We start from the raw sequence: 18,347 nt of genomic DNA, 5'->3' as shown, positions 1-18,347 counted from the left end.
TGTTGGAATTTTGCCTGACGTCTACCTGCGCAGGTGTTATAAATACGCCGTTCACTTTAGTGCGCTCGCGAGGCGCATCAGGGAAAACAAACAAACAAACAAACAATAAAAAAAAAAAAAAAAAACTTGCTTTGGTATGTATTTCCGTACGGTAAAAAGAAAATGTTTACTACTTCCGTGCTTCCTTTTATGCCTTTTTCTGAATTACTTTTTATCATTTTATTTTTTGTGTTTTTTTTATTTTTATATGGTCTTTTGTGCCTTTTAAATGGTATCTTGTTATGTTCTAAATATCTTGCTTTAAGTGCACCTGCAGTTGTCTAAAAGTTTGGGCAACACTGGGCAATTTTACACATACCATTTTATTTTAAATCAAAATCAAGCAAATTTTCTACATCATGATGTAACCTAATATATATGTATGTATATATTGATTCGAAGAAAAAAGTCAACTGATTATTATTATTAAATTATTCAATTATTATTGCATTGTATTAAAAGTGACGAATGATCAAATTGTTTATGTGTATGTAAGGACACAGTCCTTTTTACATTTGATATTTTTAATGAATTTGAATAATGGGAAAATGTTTGTTTACTGTTTAGAAATGTAAAGTGCAGTTTGTTTTCAATTCAAGAAGCTTGAATTGTTGTTGCTATTATTATGTTGTGACTTAAAAAAAAATCACAATTTCCTTAGGAATTTCAGAACATTTGCATACAACTGAAAAGTCTCTGCTGATCTCCTTGAAGTATAAAATCTACAATAAAAACAGAACTGTAATAATGAAGGATGGCTTTATTTTTTATTTTTCGGGGATGTGGTGGTCTAGTGGTTATGCGTTGGGCTTGAGACCAGAGGATCCGTGGTTCAAATCCCAGTCTGACTGGAAAAATCACTATGGGCCCTTGGGCAGGTCCTTAATCCCCTAGCTGCTCCCAGTGTGTATAGTGGGTAGCTTGTATGGCAGCACCCGACATCAGGGTGAATGTGAGGCATTATTGTAAAGGGCTTTGCACATCTGTTGCAGATGTGCAAAGCACTGTATAAATGCAGTTCATTTACCATTATTTTATGTATTTTTTAAAACAGGTTTTATAATAAAAAACTGCATGTCATAGAAACCATGTGGAATGAGCACAATTGTCTCATTAGTTACATTCAAGTGCATGTGCTTTTGGAAGCCGCGTGCCACCACACCCACCACACTATAGAGCCACCTTGGGTTCTGGATAGCAAGCCTCCAGTCAGACATCTGGTCCATCTCTACTCCATGAAATAGAAATCTGTATGCCATAGCCAGGTGAAATGTGGGTGTTTCCTTGGCCTTCTCCAGGCACTGATGTCCTTGACACTGAGGCACCAGCCTGCTGGATCATGAACTGTGCTACATGGCCATAAAGTCATCAGAGTCTGCTGAAGTAACCACTTGTTCGATACAAAGTCATTCCAGTGGTACCCAAAGATCCATCAAAGAGACCTAGTAACAATGGCATCCAGTCTTTGCCTCAGGTCCCCTAACATCCAATCGCGCAACCCTAGAGGAAGCACCAGGACCCTAAAGACTCAAAGACCTTAGTTATGCAAAGGTTTGGGCATCACCAAAAACCTCTGTCCAGGGACCTAATGACTCCAGAACCTTAGACCACAACAGTTTTTAGAAGAGGAACTCAACCCTTTTATTTCCTGTTAATTACATCTTTTTTTTTAAATGTTAATTTACAGTCTTAGTGTATTCATAAATTGTTTAGGTTCTTGTATCATATACACACTTATTATTATCATTAATATTATTTTATTTTATTATTACTTCTATTTGATTTTTTAATGGACCGCAATGGAAATAACTTTTCACTTTCTTGTGTCATCCATGTATTTTTTAATGTATTATATTATGTACTTACATTGAACTTACAAAATAAAATCATGCACGTATGCATACATGTACACAGATGGCACTTTGCTTTTAATATATAAATGATTTACCGTTCCCTACGGGAATGGCATGTAATTTCAGAATGTAATTATCAACGTCCATTGTTCACTGTTGTTAGCTAATGTCCCCAATTTCTCAAAAAATATTAGTCCTATAAATTTTCTGTTTTCCCTGAATTCATCCTTGACCCAAAATACATAAGCATACCAAACAACAAATTTCAGCTCTCCCCAGTTTCTCCATGATTGAAGCCGCACGCACACAGACACCACTTGGCTATTAATATATAGATTATTTATAACAATTAACTGCTGAGTTCAAAGATGAGCACTGGCAAAAGCATGCAATATTTCAAAAATTCCCTTTAAAATTCTCTAGTTCTGCCTTTATTTCGCAGATCTCTAGAATGAATGGTTTACAGTTTTATGTCAGATCAAGACTTCTTGCCATGTTTGGTAAAAATAGGTTACTGGCTTTTGAATAAGTCCTTCTATTAGTATTAATAAACAGACAAAATTGTAACAAGCTCACAAAGCATAAATAAATCAAAACTGTTTCATTTTATTTTTACAATTAATCAGTTGCCAAAAAATAAAAAAATTGTAGAAAACAAACTTCGACATACATTACTGTTTCTGGCCAACCCAGGATTACATTACACCTCCTGTGATCTTTCTGTCCTGATCTGGGTCAAATATTGGACCTGAAGGGTGGAGCTCACATCACAACAGCAGCTTATATTTTGCCCGGCCGCACCCATCAGGTGGCCAGGTCTGTATAGATTTGAATGGTTATCATGACTTATGAATTATGCTTTTTTGTTTTTATTATGATCTTTGAGGAGGAACAGTATTACTTTTAATTAGAATTTTAAAAATGCTTTTTTTTTACCTTTATGTTCTCTATGTATAAACTGCATTTGATCATGTATGTTTCTCCACAGATGGAATCGGCACCTGTGGCAGCATCCTAAAGAGGGACAGGACAACATATTTCACGCAGTGGCAGGTAGGACTTTTGACATCCAAAGAAACACGACAAAGTAACAAGTTTGTAAACAGTTGTGTAGTGTATTGATGAATTTGTTAAAACTGTCAGCGCTGAGCCAGTCAGGTGGAAAAATGTTGTCATATGGTTAAACCCATGAGACCTACATCTTGTCATTTCTCCAGCAGTTTTTTTTTTACCACACTTGCACATTGCACACAGATTCTGAAGTCATATAGATGAGAGTATTTTTTCCCCCATTGCAGTAAATAGAATGATCCAAACTGTTTGTGTTAGAGAACAGGTATTTGTTGAGCTTGGCCTCTTAGTGGGGTTTAAAATTTTTTTTTTAATTGTGTCTAACAAGCCTACACAAATGTGTGAAATTAAAATGAAATTTAAGATTAATATCTATGGCATTGAAGTGCAGTTGCTTTCTAGTGATCAGATGTAAAATATTTTAGAAAATATAAAATAAAATAGTGAAGTCTTTTATAATCCACTTTGATTATTTTCTTACACATTTAATTTCATGACTTTACTGATAATTGCTTTTATAAATATTTTGAAGCATGTGAAATATGAAGCAAGAGTTATCAATACATATCTGCTGGAAATGATTTATGTCCTTTTTAGTTTGGTGCTATATGTCAACCTGAACATAGTATGACCCTACGATGGACCCAAATCAGAAGTTGGGATGGTATGAAAAATGCCAAAAAGAAAAAAAATTCCTGCAGTGATTCTTAATTTTACTTCATCTGTTTCAGTTCAGATAGTATACAGTTCATGTTTTTTGTGGTCAACTTTATTTTATTTGTTAATATGCTGTACAGCCATTCTTGCATTTCAGGCCTGCAACATATTCCAAAAAAAAAAAGTGGTGATGGGTGCAATTTATGGTCATATGGTTATTAGTAAATGAATAAAATAGTAAATAATAACCACTTATATCAACAGGTGATTGTAATCATGATTTGGTACAAAAGCAGTATCCATGGATGGCTAAGTCATGGAGGAGCCAAGCTCGCCAGACGATATTCAATTTGTGTGAGAAAAAATATTGAAATGCTTAAAAACAATGTTCATCAAACAAAGATTGAAAGGGGTGTGTATATTTCTCCATTTTCAGTGCATAATAGCATTAAATGTTTCAAGGAATCTGAAGGAATTTCATGCATTAAGAGGCCTAAACTTAGCTCAACAGCCGAGATCTCCGATCCCTCAGGCGACACTGTATCAAGAATCGTCATTCATCAACAGCTGACATCACCACATGGACAAGGGATTACTTTTGGAAACCTTTGTCAAGCACTGTAATTTCTGTGTTACATTCAAAAATTGAACTTAAAAATTTCTGTGCAAAAAAAGAAGCCTTATGTTTACCTGCTCCAGCACCGGCGTAGACTCTTCTTTGCTCGAAGGAATCTCTGTTGGACCATGACTCAGTAGAAATGTGTATTTTTGGCAGACAAATCAGTATTCCACAACTTTTTTTGGGAGGATTGTGCTCCAGACCAATGGCAAAAAGGACCATCATGGTGTGAGGTTGTGTCAGTGCCCTTGGCAAAGGTAATTTACACTTCTGTGATGGCAGCCTTAATGCAGAAAAGTACACTGAGATTTTAGAGCACCATATGCTGCCTTCTAGAAGACTGTTCTTCCAGAGTGTTCATCCATTTATTTCAGCAAGAAAAATGCAAAAACACATTCTGTGCATATTACAAAGGCATGACTGCAGAAGAGGGGTATGGATACTGTAGATCAGCCTGCTTGCAGTCCTGACCTCTGCCCAGTATAGAAACTAGACAATTTTAAAACAAAATATGCAACAATACTAATAACCTGTACTGCTGCACAGCATAAGGTGTGTTCACATGAAGAATAGAACAAAATAACACCTGACATGATTCAACACTTGGTGTCCTCAACGCCAAAACATCTTTTACATAAGTGTTGTGAGAAGGAATGGCAACATTACAAAGTGGTAACTGCTGTAAGCAGTGGTCACACTGTGACAGAAGGAAGAACTATATGAGTAACAATAGAATTGATATCTGTTTGTGTCCATTTTTGTTCTGTACAAATCCTTTTCTCAATCACTAAATGTGTTCCTTGTCAGCTGATATCCAAAGAGTTCATCAGAAAATTTTGTGCATGCTCAAAACTTTAAGTGGACATCAGATGGACAGCTTTCCTGGTGTTTGTACATTTGTTTACAGTTTTGTTCTGTAGTTCTTTGCAGCTTGCCAGTGGATGTCTGGTAGATGTTAGTTTTATCTGTGCATTATCGTTTCTTCTTCTGTTCACGTCCAGAAGCACTGCACACCCGCATTCAGTGGTTGTCCATTCATTCTATCAGAGCCAAAAATCCACAGAGACCGATGCATTAGGCAAGCTGCCTCATAGGATAGTTTATTGAAATCTGTTCTAATCAATTTACTCAACCCTTCAGTGTGACTACATCCTTAGTGTCCCAAGTACTTTGGAATGTGTTAAAAGCAGGAATCGATGTATATTAACAAATGAAATGAAGCTGACCACAAAAAACATGAAATGTCTTCGGTTCATATAGTCTGCAAAGTAAATGTAAGAATTTACTGTTTTGTTTTTTTGTTTTTTGTTTTTTTTTCCATTTTGCCATATCCTCCAAACCTTTTTCTGATTTGGGGTTGTATTAGGATGGCTTTCTTCACAGTAACGTATCAATACTTATCCATCATGGCATCATTGATTCAGCATCTTCATGGTAAATGTCTCTCCATTCTCTTGCAATGATCAACATGTAAATTTTAGAAACACTGGCTCAACTTACAATTATGCTACTTCCTAACATGTGCAGCAATGCAAGGCTTATTTTTCAACGTGGGAATAAAACATATTTGATCCACTCCTCCTCTCATCAGAAACAAGCCACTCGACAGTTTCTTTGTTCTTCCTTTTTGTGAAGATTTCCATTCTCCAGTGCTTGTGTGATCACAGTGTGTAGGATTACAATGCACAACTCTGAATGGAACTGTGCTCTCGCTGTACCAGGCTCTACTTAGTGCACAATCACCACTGTTCAACATGTGTGTGTGTGTGTGTTTGTGCATTTGTGTGCCTGTGGAAAAACCCGGTGAGGTCATGTCCATGGCTACAGGGTCTGGTTACATGTGTGTTGTCCGCCAAAGGCAAATGACACTGGCTCTCTCTCCTTTGTCTTCTTTTCTAATCTGTCTCTAACCTTACTAGCACACACATAACCACACACTAAACCTGTTTCACTGTTGAACATGGTGCCATGAGGCCAGACGTCTCTGAAGCTGGAGGTTGGTTAGTAAGGTGGCAGCACTCTGGACCAGATGTCTATAACGTGCAAACACCCTTTTAAAAGGCTCTGGAGCTTGAACAGCTCTTTAAACTACATAAAACTGTTGTAACAGGTCTCCAGGATTACTGAGCCATTATGTTGTTTCTGAATATTCTGCAGGAGCCTGAAGCCGAACATGTACAGCAAGTAGTTTATAACAAACTTCATGTGAAGGTACTGTGTGCATGTTGTCTGTATGTCAAAACTAGTCTTAAATTCAAACAGTGTTTGTGTGCAGGTTAGCTGTTTACTTTTTGATGTCTAGTATAGCAACATGGAAGCTTGTTAGATTGAAAACTGTGCTAGAATAGTGTGCAGTTTTACAATTCTTTCAAAATGCACAGTGGTTCAAGCAATGAGTGCGCTTACCTCCTGGTTCAAGGCCACCTGTGGCTCATTCTCCTTGCATATCTGGAAACGCATCAGGAAGGGCATCAACATGCAGATCCATTACAGACCCGCTGCAAGGACTCCTGAGGAAAAAATGGAAGGAGCCATAATATATTTAGTTTTCAATAACATGCAAGACTTGCATTTGAATACCTTGAGGGCTCTTAGCTCTACAGGCTGTTGTGAAGGCTAAGAAGTGGAAAAATAAAATTGCACTTGCATTATAAGAAACATGCACTTTTTTTCTAGTCAGAACACAAATACCACTTTAATGTGTGTTTTTGTTCACACTCTGTATATGTACATAATCCCTTAGGCTGCTCCCTTGTTTTTGCATTTGGGGTCGCCACAGCAAATCTAAGGTGGATTTGCATGTTGAACTGGCACAGGCTTTGCGCCAGATGCCCTTCCTGACGCAACGGTGAGTTTCTTCTACCGGCTTCCCACTCTACTCACTGTCACAACACAGCACCAGCACTTCAGTGTCAAATCTTACCTCACTTCATGGCATGTGCAAATAAATTGATTCTTCTTATTCATTGTATCTTATGCAGTGTTTTGCAATGTGCTCACTGCTCATGTTCATATCTTGATGACACTGAAAAAGCGATTTATTGTACAGCACTAATCTTTGTTTTTATTTTTGGATAAAGTGTATTTCTATGCCATTATAAGACAGGAGAAAAATTATGTTCAATCAATGTAGTTTCTGTATTTCCTCAATATACTGAGCCGTTACCAAAAGTTGTTAAACAAATTTCGGTGTAAGTGGTTTCCACTTTGAGTCGGTTCATAAAATTGTAGTAATGTAGGGGTATACTTTAGGTTGAAGTTGAGGAAGTGAATGAGTGATGAACATTTGTTCCACAGAGTGTGTGTTAAATCTTAAACTCTGCTTTAATGATTGTCTGCTACCATTCTTATTTCCTTATACCTTTGAGTAACCTGACCTCACTGTAACACTTAATAATCAACTTGAGTCTTCATTGAATGCAGGGATAATGTTTTACCAAGAAAAAAGTGCAGTAAATGGAATACTGACACTCTTCTTCAACACTAAATTCTGTCTTGAATTTCCAGTGTGTGTTTGTGGTGGTTTTGTTGTAAAAGTGAAAAATCATTAAACTCCAACCACTGGCCAAAAATTGATTGGATTATTTGTACTCATCAACAAACCCATTAATGTCTACAGATGTATCATGGTTGCACGGTCCTTTGAGGCCCCTTAAAGCAAACTGCAGACATACAAGCTGTAGTTGTGGTGGTAATAGTAGACGGCAGTGAAGGAGGCAGCTATTTTTGACCTGTTGAACAAATGACTCGATTGTCCTGCCTGTAGGTGCGTGAAATAACTTGATATGTCAAGGGGAATGTTATCTAATACTACCCAAGAGGCCCCATAATAAGATTCTGCATATGTGCAGGTTTTCCAACTGCTATATATGCTGTGTGTACATTGTATACTTTGTCCAGCATTCTGTGTGTGTGCAGTATTTGCAGCAGGAGAATGAGTGGATAACTGTTTTTCTTTGTTACAGTGTGTCCTAAATTGTTTAATACTATAGTGAATCACTTTGTGTTGCATTCATCTTTGAGGTAAAGAATCCTCTCTGTGGCCATCTGGTTTATTGGTTTAATAGTGATCAGAGGTCACAGTCTGAGCCACCTTTTGAAATTTTACTATAGAAGGTAGCTTTACCCGAGGCCATCAGATATGGCCATTGGGCATTGCAAAGGCTTTTCGTCCATCTGTCCGTTTGTGCCTAGCATAATGCCACGTTCACACCGGACGCCACGTGACACCACAAATTCGTGTCCCTCGCCTGGCGATGGACGCGCCACCATCGTCCAGTGTGTCGCTCTGCTTTTGCTGCAAAAATTCGCCCCAATGCATCATCAAATAGGAGGAGCTTCCATTCCGCTCGGCGTCAAGTCGACATGGCGGACCTTGATCACACGGAGCAAGTTGCTGTGCTCTATTTGGTGTGGAAAGCTGACAAATGTCGCCAGCAGCACCGTCCCTGGGTTCACAACATCCTCATGAGACATTTCATTATTTGCTGCAGGATCTGCATCTGGATGACTGCCGCTTTCAGCAGTACTTCCTCTTCTCCAGGACCCAGTTTGAGGACCTCATGTCCCCTTCACGCGCGCACATATGAACAATTTAAAAAAAATGGCTGCTGCTGCAGTTCCTCGCTCTCCCCTCAAACTCTGTCATTATTGTGTTATAAACCAGTCACCATTTGTTTTATTATACATCTGTGTAGTTAATAAAATTATCTTCACGGACGATTCATTTGCGTGCACACGTGAAAAAAAACTGGCTGCTGCTCGCTCTCCCCTCAAACTCTGTCATAAATGTGAAAAAAGGACCAAAGGGACATAAGTTCTGCTCACAGGCTGGCTGCCAGAGACAGGACATGTCCACATCAAGTATAAACTTACAGCGACACTACCAGACCAAAATCTCTCATCAGCCATTAAAATTTTTACCGAAAACCAGCTGAATTTATTGAATGGTGTCCACTCAGTTGTGCCTGTGTTTTGAAAAAATTTTTATCAAACAAAGCAACAGTCTCTGAGCTATTCCTAAACAATGAAAAAAATCTCCTTTAACAGTGGAATATCCGGATAAAATGCTGAAACCGACTTCTTCTGAAACGTCTCTGTTCTCTCACGACGTCCTGGATCAATAGAGCCTGAAATGTGGAGGTTTTAAGCTTGAAACAGGCTGATGACGCTGCCTGAGAGCGCTGCGCGACGTCTCGCACCGTGAAAAGTCCTTAAAGCGACAGAATCACCTCAAAATCTCTCATCAGCTGTTAAAATTTTCACTGAAAACCAGCTTAATTTTTCGAACCATGTCCACTTCGATGTGTCTCACAGGTTTAGAAAAAATTTTGATCAAACAAAGCGCCAGTCTCTCAGCAACTTCTCAGACAAAGGAATTCCGACGAGGGGCTGGACGACTCCTCCCACAAGGAGTGCTCACAGGCGAATGACGTCACCGACAGGCGTGGAAAAACTCACGCATGCGCACGAGGGTTCAAGCATGTCTGACGTAAAAACATATGAATGAAATCCATATAGTTTTTGAAAAAAATAAAAAGGACCTATACTTTACGGACAGCCCTCGTAGTTCAGGATTGTAGAAAGTATTTTCACATGCAGCACAGTGTTTTAGTGGGTGAAAAACAGGTGTTAGTGCGTATATACGGGTATTTTAGGAACCCTGTCTTTGCGATATCTCTCTCCCTCACGCTTAACCCACAGATTTAGACTTTCCATCTCTCTGAAAAATTGTTTTTTTGTGACATATAAGAAAATAAAACTTCAGTTTTCACATCACTTCTGTGGAGATTATCAGTCATCCAGGTCATGGTATCCAGGTAGGTTGAGTCAGGTCAGCTAGACTTGGTTTGCTCTTCATCCAGAAAATGGCCACATTTCCTGCTTCTGTGTAGACTCTCAGTTGTCCAGGTGGTTTCCATAGCAGAGAAGCTTGAATCTTCGACTGGACTGGGTTGCTTGACGTGACGACGTTTCGCTTCAAATCGCAGAAGCTTCCTCAGCTAAAATTCTTGATCTGGTAGTCTGACTTCTGTCTTGACTCTTGTAGAGAAGAATAAAATCTGTTGTTCATCTGGTCAAATTGCAAGGAAAAAAAAGTTTTCAATGTACTTTTTTATAGGGACAGCACATGGATTTGTGGTTAGCACTGTTGCCTTACAGCAAGAAGGTCCTGGGTTTGCTTCCCACCTGGTCCTTTCTGTGTGGACTTTACATTTTCCCTGTGTTTGTATGGCTGATTGTAGCTCCACACCTTAACATCTGTTTTACTTTTTATTTTAAAACTACTAGTGACCGTGTACTAGTTTGATGAACAAGTGTATCTGGCAACCTCTTTAATATTAATATTGCATACTTTATTTATATTATTACTTAATTTTTACGTTATTTTTTTGTATTGCTCTTCGGTTATAAAAGGCTAATATACTTATTGCACAGCAAGAAATCAGCAAGTTTTAACTTCTAGACCCCCCCACTCCCATTACTATTAATATCTCATCTTTCATTGTTTATAAATGTGAACTGCTCTTTCAGGTATGGTGGGTCAGAACTTCATTTAAATCATTTCATTCATACAGTGCCAAATTCTGAATTACCACAAGGCATGACACAAATAAAGTATCGTTACCCTTTGAATTTGTGTGTTTAGAGATAATTAAAACTTAAGCAATACCCTAAGTCAAACTCGAGATTAAAATCCTGATTAAATTGCAAGCTTTTATTCTATTTTTGCAGATTTGCTGTTGCTATGTCAGGAATTCCCATCAACATTTATACGTTATGAGAGACTGATAATTGATATTTGATGAAAGGCCCTGGCTGACTCTATAAATCAGTCTAAGCCCCATCACAACTTTTAAAAACCTGACTTCTGTCTGTATTTTGATATAGTCTGACCTAAAGCACAACAGAACGTAATGGGCAGCTCATATTTACTCTTGATCACTGAGGTGACTGGCACTGACCTCGGATCAGATAACCTGTTGTTCGCATAGATGTAATAAGATCCTGTTTCATCAGGAAGGACTCCTGCCTTTACATCTCACTGTGTGTGTGTGTGTGTGTGTGTGTGTGCACGCGCTGAATGGTCTCAAGTGACTTGGTGCAGTGGAGGATCGGAGTCACGCAAAGAACCACAATAAATATTTATTAAAGGTGCGTCTGTTTGGTTGGTTTTGTAGAGATGTGCAAACACAGGAGAGTGCACGTTAGCAAGTTTAACACTTTCATAACTCTTGTAATTAATTCAAAGAGTTAAATTCTGCATTGGCACATTAATTGGCTAGTAAAATGAATCTGATTGTAAGTCAAGTGTCAGTGCGAGCCATTGTCTGAAAACCCTTTTAGAGTCAGAGTCAGCACATGACACACTGAGAAATATTACAAACAAGTTCTCTTTTCAGTGCTGGGACATTTTCCATACAGGCGCTTCCACTGTGCACGTATTGATACTTGTTAAATGTTAGGTTTTTTTTACTGGATTTTTGCAATGCTTCACATATGTACGATTCATCCAGTTGACTCAGCTTCTTATGATCACTTTGTTGCTTTGTCAGTGTGCTGGTCCACACTATTGTCCAACAGGCTTGCCAACCACAATTAAAATTACAAGATGACATTAATGTTATGATAAAACAGCTCTATTGAGTTTAGCGTTACTCATCAGTGATGGCCTCTGCAGTAGTATTATGGCATCTGTTTGCTATTGTACATCAATAATGCTAAAATAGTTTTAGGGCTGCCACAAACAACTATTTTGATAGTCAACTAGTCAACGATTATTTTTGCAATTAGTCGACTGGTCGAATCATACATAAATATGAATGACCAGACGTCTATAGCCGCTACAAGCTCCAAAAAACTATTACCAAAATCTGCGCTCGGTGGAAAGAACCATTTACACGCATCGATGTCTTGTACTGGCCATCAATATTGGTTCTTTTCACTGGAACTGAAGGCAGATTGTTAAAATAGTTTTAGTTTTTTGGGACTTGTAGCGGCTGGTCACGTTCGTTTTTATTTGCGAACACATTATGTAGACCGTTGACTTCTACTACTACTACTACTACTACTCCTCTGGGTTTAAGGACGGTTTTCCTAAGTTAACCCGCATGTCAGCTGTTTTTTTAAAGGGATTATTCAACATTAATTCTCTTTTAAAAAGTTCCTCATAGAGATTGACAGTTTTATGACATTTGAGAGAGTCTACAACCTTAATACTGATTATCTATTGTTCAAATTCAGCCAGAGGTCCGTCTGAATTGAGGGTTAAAACAGCTGCTGTATATACACACACACACACACACACACACACACACACACACACACACACACACACACACACACACACACACACACACACACACACACACACACACACACACCACATCCATAAACTCTTTCAAAGGAAAAAAATACTTTCATTGAAAACACAAAGAAAAAGATGAAGAAAAAAATAACATTCCACTCACCCCAGTGTAAAGATTTCCAACTAAGTCCACAGCAAAAAGTAGCCTTCACGCACGCCACGTGCGCACATGATCGCAAATGCGATTGTCAGGCATGGAATGGTCCACTGGTCTATTAGTGGCACATTAGATGTCCATTATCTCCTGAAAATAGTGTTTTCTGAGTTTTTCCAATATGAGACATACATCTGTGTGTCCATGCATGTCCTCAGCAGGACCCAGCAGCTGTGACACCAACAGCAGTGCCACGACACTTTAAGTTACAAAATCCGACAGTCTCTGAAAAAGTTAAGAGTTTTGAGATTTGTTTTGGTCTATCTGTTTCTGTGTGGGATGAATCTGTTATGCTGTGATCTTCGTCACACGCAGAGAAATGCAGAGAATTGCATAGTGAGACGTTTTTTGGAAATGCACCTGTTTCCTCGCTTTGGGAGAGGAATAAAAAGCATCAGAAACCATTAATTATGAGCACATGTGCGCAGAGAGATTTACAGTCATTGGTACTCTGATGCTGTGCTGCTAACTGGGACATTAAAACATATGCAGCATGTCCTTTAAATAAAATAAATGACTCATTGACTACTAAATTAGTTGGCGACACTTTCAATAGTCGACGTAGTTATGACTAGTCGACTCATTGTGGCAGCCCTAAATAGTTTGGACCAGTGGGTAACTGCAGTACATACTGCAACAGGGGTCGAAATACATTTTTTAACCTACTTGCACTGGTGCTAGTAACAAAAAAAAATTACTTGCACCAAAAAAAGTTACTTGCACAACCAAGAGTCAGTCTTAAATCAACCTTAAAACTCCTCCTCTGATGTGTCAGACTCTTCCTCTCTGGGGAGAGTTTGAGGGGAGAGCAGCAGAAGCAGCAGCAGACAGTTTTTTTTTCACATGCGCGTGTGAACAAATTGTCTGTGAAGATTATTGGTGACTGGTTTATAAGACAATTATGACAGAGTTTGAGGGGAGAGAGAGCGAGGAACTACAGAGCACTGGAAGTGTCATCGCAAAATGTTTTGCATGTGGAGAGAATGTGTGCACATTTTATTATATTGTGCGCACGTTTTAAGCATCATTTGAGTAAAACAAGGGCATGATCTACTTAAACGTGGCCACAATTTGTAAAACGTGCACTCAATTATTCAGTATTGTCTTGACACATAAATGTTGGCTATTAGTCAACAAACTAGCAGACAGTGTAATACATTTCCCCATTAGACATGGATCTGGTCAGGGTATATCATGGTTTGGGTACACAAGAACATACAGAGAACTCCAGCTGCTTAGCATGGCATCATCTGGAGGATGATGTCATGAAAAAGGATGCTGAGCGCGAAGCGTCTCCCCGTCATGAGGATGACAATTTAGGTCATATTATGGAGTTCATTTTGAATGAAAGGAAAACGTGCGCACATTTGATTAATTTGAGAGCACGTTTTATTAATTCGTGGGCTTAATGAAAGGAAAACGTGTGCAGAAATTATCATGGCCAGAAAAAAATATCACTTTAAGTGCCCTCCCCGGGGTTCTGTAAGGAACTGCAGCAGCAGCCATTTTTTTTTCACGTGCACACACCGCTGGCGACGTTTGTCAGCTTTCCACAACAAATAGAGCACAGCAACTCGCTCCGTGTGTGAGAGTCATAAAACGCAGGGAAGACGAAGACAACACACTGGAAATTGTTTTTTTCCTTATTTATTCCTTTATTGGTCCATTCTACTGGTGCTTATAGTTGATAAAACTTGGATCAAGTTACTTGCACCAGTCCAAGTGCAGTATAAAATTACGTGCACCACTCGAATAATACGTGCACAAACTAGCACATGCACGTACTGTTTCGGGCCCTTGCAAGATTTGCTAATGTTACTTCAAAAATATTTTCAAAAAGCCTCCAGTGTATTTGTGTGAATAGCATGGGGGAGGAGCTCCAGGGGATTGACTGACATACCAACCGTTAGAGATCTTTTTTATATTTGTGAACATTAAAATATTTTCTGAATATTATTAAGGGCCCCTTAACATGATTTAAGCCAACTAACACACAAAGGAGGAATTGCATGCCATTAGTGAAAAATCGGGGCTGCATCCAACGCCTCGTACACGTGTCGCTACAGCTATTTGCGCACACCAGCGGCTGAAAAACAGACAGTGCCCTGTGAGAGCCCATTCGATCCCTCTCGCGGTAAGTGTCAGCCAAATTCCAGGTGACACACATGAACATCGAACACCGCTTGCTTGGCACTTGGAAAACGTGTGGCCATCACGCTGTTAGCACAAAAACAGTCAGCAGATGATCACTTTCGGGCTGGATGTGAAATTTGTTTAAGTGCCCCCACGAGTGTGGTGTTGCAAAAAGCAACACACGTGGCCTGCATGTGTCACACACATGCGCGTGTGTCGTGGCCCCGCTACCCGCAAAACATGTGGCATGTGGGGGGTGCACACTTGCATAAAAAGCTTATATGTATGTACAGACATGAACTCATGCAGGGCGGAAAGCCATGTCAGAGCACACACAGCATGGGGAGGCGCCTCCCAGCTGCTGACCAGAGACACAAATGATGGCTCAGTGCACAGGACGTGTCACAGTACAAACACAGAGACCACAGCCAGGACAGGCATATTAATAAGTACTACACTACCTACATACACAATTACTAACAAATAGCTAAAAAATAATGATCACATAACAGACAGTGACACATTGGTGTGTCTGACAGGGGGCGTGGCCGCTGACAGCCACAGCTGTTGAGATCTCTGGTTCTGGACGTCTCAGCTGGGGAATACGTTTATCTCCTTGTTGATTTCAGGCATTTTATGCACCTTTTATAGGACAGCAATGGTAGCGCAGTGGTAAAGTTTCTGGCTGGCAATCAGAGCTTTTGTAAATTGCAGATTCGAATCCCGTGGGTGGCATTTATTAACTACAGTGACATGAAATGTACAATGACATGGCTAAAATTCTTCTTTATTACCCGTGCGTAGAATGGGTAACTCAGCTAATAACAGAAGATATAATTAAATGGTTGAATTTTTCTCCTCATTTCAAATAAAAAAAATCTTCTTTTCTTTCTTCTTTCGACTAACTGTAGTCAACTAAGAAATAATTTAGTTGACTGAAAGATTAGATTGCTTTTTGAAACCGGGCCCAGGTCTGCAGAGTTGGGTAAGGGTCAAGCAGGAGAAACAGAATGTCTATCTGTGGACATTTTTATCTTGTTGTGGTGGGGGGGAGCTGCTCTTTGCTGCAGCTTGTCCCTGCTAATCTCAACATTACAACTTCGGTACAGGCCATCAGTGCATCAAACACCAACTCATCATTGTTTTTATGACTGACTGTGCCATGTTTGGTTGGAAGAATTGTTTGCAAGGACAATTTCTTGAGGGACCACTAAGAGAAAGACATGAACATTTGTGTAACTCTGTATTTGTAAGTGTGTGTGGTGTGAATTTCCTGTGACTTCTGACGATCGAGGTGCACTGATGGTGTGTTTAAGACTGACCAACTCTGAGGTTGTTTGAGTGCTGCTGTGATGAGTGACTTTATCTCTGCTGGGAAATGTGGAGAATGTATTAGATGATAAAGATGGCAATAACTATGAGGGTGTGGGGGAGAGAGAGAGAGCTGGAAAGGGAGAATCAGAGCCAGCTTTCTTGCAAAAGTTGAATGACAAAATTAAAGAGTTTATTTATTCACTGGCTGAGGAATGATGTCTGCAGACCAACTCATTTCTGATGATTTTGATAAGTTGGTTTTTCATTGTACAAGGCATGTGCAACCTTTTTGAAAAATTTTGAAAGATATTTGTAGAGACAACATATTGGTCATACACACACATTATTGTAGTTAACAGCAAGGGAGAGTGAGAGAGACAGCAGCATTATCACTTCTGAATGTAGGAAGGTCTGCATGGTTTGATCTTAGTCATAGGGAGAAATTGTAACACATTACTGTAATTGTCCTCACCATCAAGCTGACACTATTTTTGCTTGCGCAGTGTGAGCCAGTTTTTCAAACTCATCTTCCCAAACTGTTTTATTGTACATTGCCTTTCTGATTTCAAAGATTGAGATCTGTCAGAGAGATTTACTGTATGATTGGTTGGCAATAGAAGTCAAAGAGTGAAAGTGTGCAATTGTGTTGCTGCTGGCTCCACAGTTTACAGGTCATACAGGTTTTGTGTGGGACACACAAAACTTCCTATGGTAATGATGATATAATTAACAGGTGCGGTCAGGACGGGGACCACCTGCTGCTGTGTATTGCTGTATCCTCCATACTACAGAACCACCCTGGGTCCTTCACACAAGTAGTCCATCTAGTATCTTCTGGAGTGAGGGTACACATGGGCATTCCATTGACCTTCAATCAGTGTAGATATATGCACATCACCAGGTGCAAGGCTACTGCAGTGAACATTAAACAATAAAAAAATAATAAAAAAGACTATACTTCCTCCTTTGTTACTTCCTTTAATGTTACAGCGTTTCGATCCCACTGGATCTTCCTCTGGTGCAGGCTTTTTTATTTTTTATCATTCCATTGACCTTGCCAAAAGGTCTTAACTGATGTTCCCTTCCAGTACAAGTCGTATGCCTCAATTAAGGCTCCTCCTTAAATAACTGCTTTTTTGACGTCATTCCAGTGATACCCAAGGATCCTCTGAGGAGACCTTGTACCAAAGGTCTCCTCAGAGGATCCTTCCATTAAACCAGTGGGTTTAATTGGTTACACAGACAAAAATAGCTGGTTATTAAGGGGTAGTTTCACCCCAGAATCTTGAGTTTAAAAGGTATTTTCACACTCTGAACAAAAATTTAAAGGGTAACTGATGATTTTATGCATAAATATGCACAATCTTTGTGCATTTATGAGTTGTTCCTTCCATTCATCATGTCAGTCCAATGGGAGCTTTTTGCGACAAACAGTGTAGGATTGAGCAGTTTTATTGCTGCAGCTGTAGGATGAAGTGTTTGTCCAGAGGGCATACTTGTTGCTGTCAGGTGTTTCATAAGATTCTGCATTCTTGGTGGATGAAAGTTCCAACAGATATGAATACCTCCTTTCAGAATGACATGCTGATGCAGATGAAATGTAAGCCAGTGAATGATCATGAAAAGGAAAAGCTGTCAGACAAGCTGCTCTTGACTTGAGGCAGACCTTTGTGAGCTTTATTTGAATACTTGAAGAGCAAAAGAAATTAGATTTGCTGTTATTGTTTGGGGAGATGAGTATTGCAGAATTTTTGTTTAATATAAGCACACAAAATCTAAAAATAGTCTGGACCATTGATGAAGAAAATGAATGTATTCGATATGACAGTTTCACAAACCAACTAGAAGCACTCAGAGAGTGCAAACCTCCGCCAAGGCCATGGGGTCACTGACGCCATAACATCTACACGCCGTGGAATCATTGAACCTAAAAAAGTCTAACAATGATGTTTGCTCAGTTGTAAAAAAAAGTTTCATCTGCTGTGACTGGATAGCATGTATCCTTAGCGCTTGGCATCACAGTTTATTGCAACTTGCACCTTTCCCAGACGCTACTGTCATCTGAGCACTGATATTGATATTGCATGTGCTTATAGACAAAAACAAATAAGAGACAAAATTCAATTTATTATTCAACTA

The 18,347-nt window shown here is 39.2% G+C and overlaps 1 protein-coding gene across 5 annotated transcripts in view; it reads left to right on the top strand.

Annotated features, from left to right (window-relative positions):
• hdac7a (histone deacetylase 7a) overlaps positions 1–18,347 on the top strand; it is a 196,594-nt gene that overhangs the window by 34,890 nt on the left and 143,357 nt on the right. For 2 of the 5 annotated variants that reach the window (XM_034172206.1, XM_034172205.1), the window contains exon 2: positions 2,881–2,945. The gene's annotated coding sequence lies outside the window, so the exon portion shown is untranslated. Of the gene's footprint in view, positions 1–2,559; positions 2,709–2,782; positions 2,946–18,347 lie in introns of those variants that run through there. The other 3 variants (XM_034172209.1, XM_034172204.1, XM_034172207.1) reach the window with 2 other exon arrangements.

The sequence above is a fragment of the Thalassophryne amazonica genome, chromosome 6 (genome assembly GCF_902500255.1).
Source record: "Thalassophryne amazonica chromosome 6, fThaAma1.1, whole genome shotgun sequence".
In the NCBI taxonomy this organism is placed as follows: Eukaryota; Metazoa; Chordata; class Actinopteri; order Batrachoidiformes; family Batrachoididae; genus Thalassophryne; species Thalassophryne amazonica.
The sequence above is the reverse complement of the archived record's forward strand: the minus strand, read 5'-3'. Positions and strand labels throughout refer to the sequence as shown.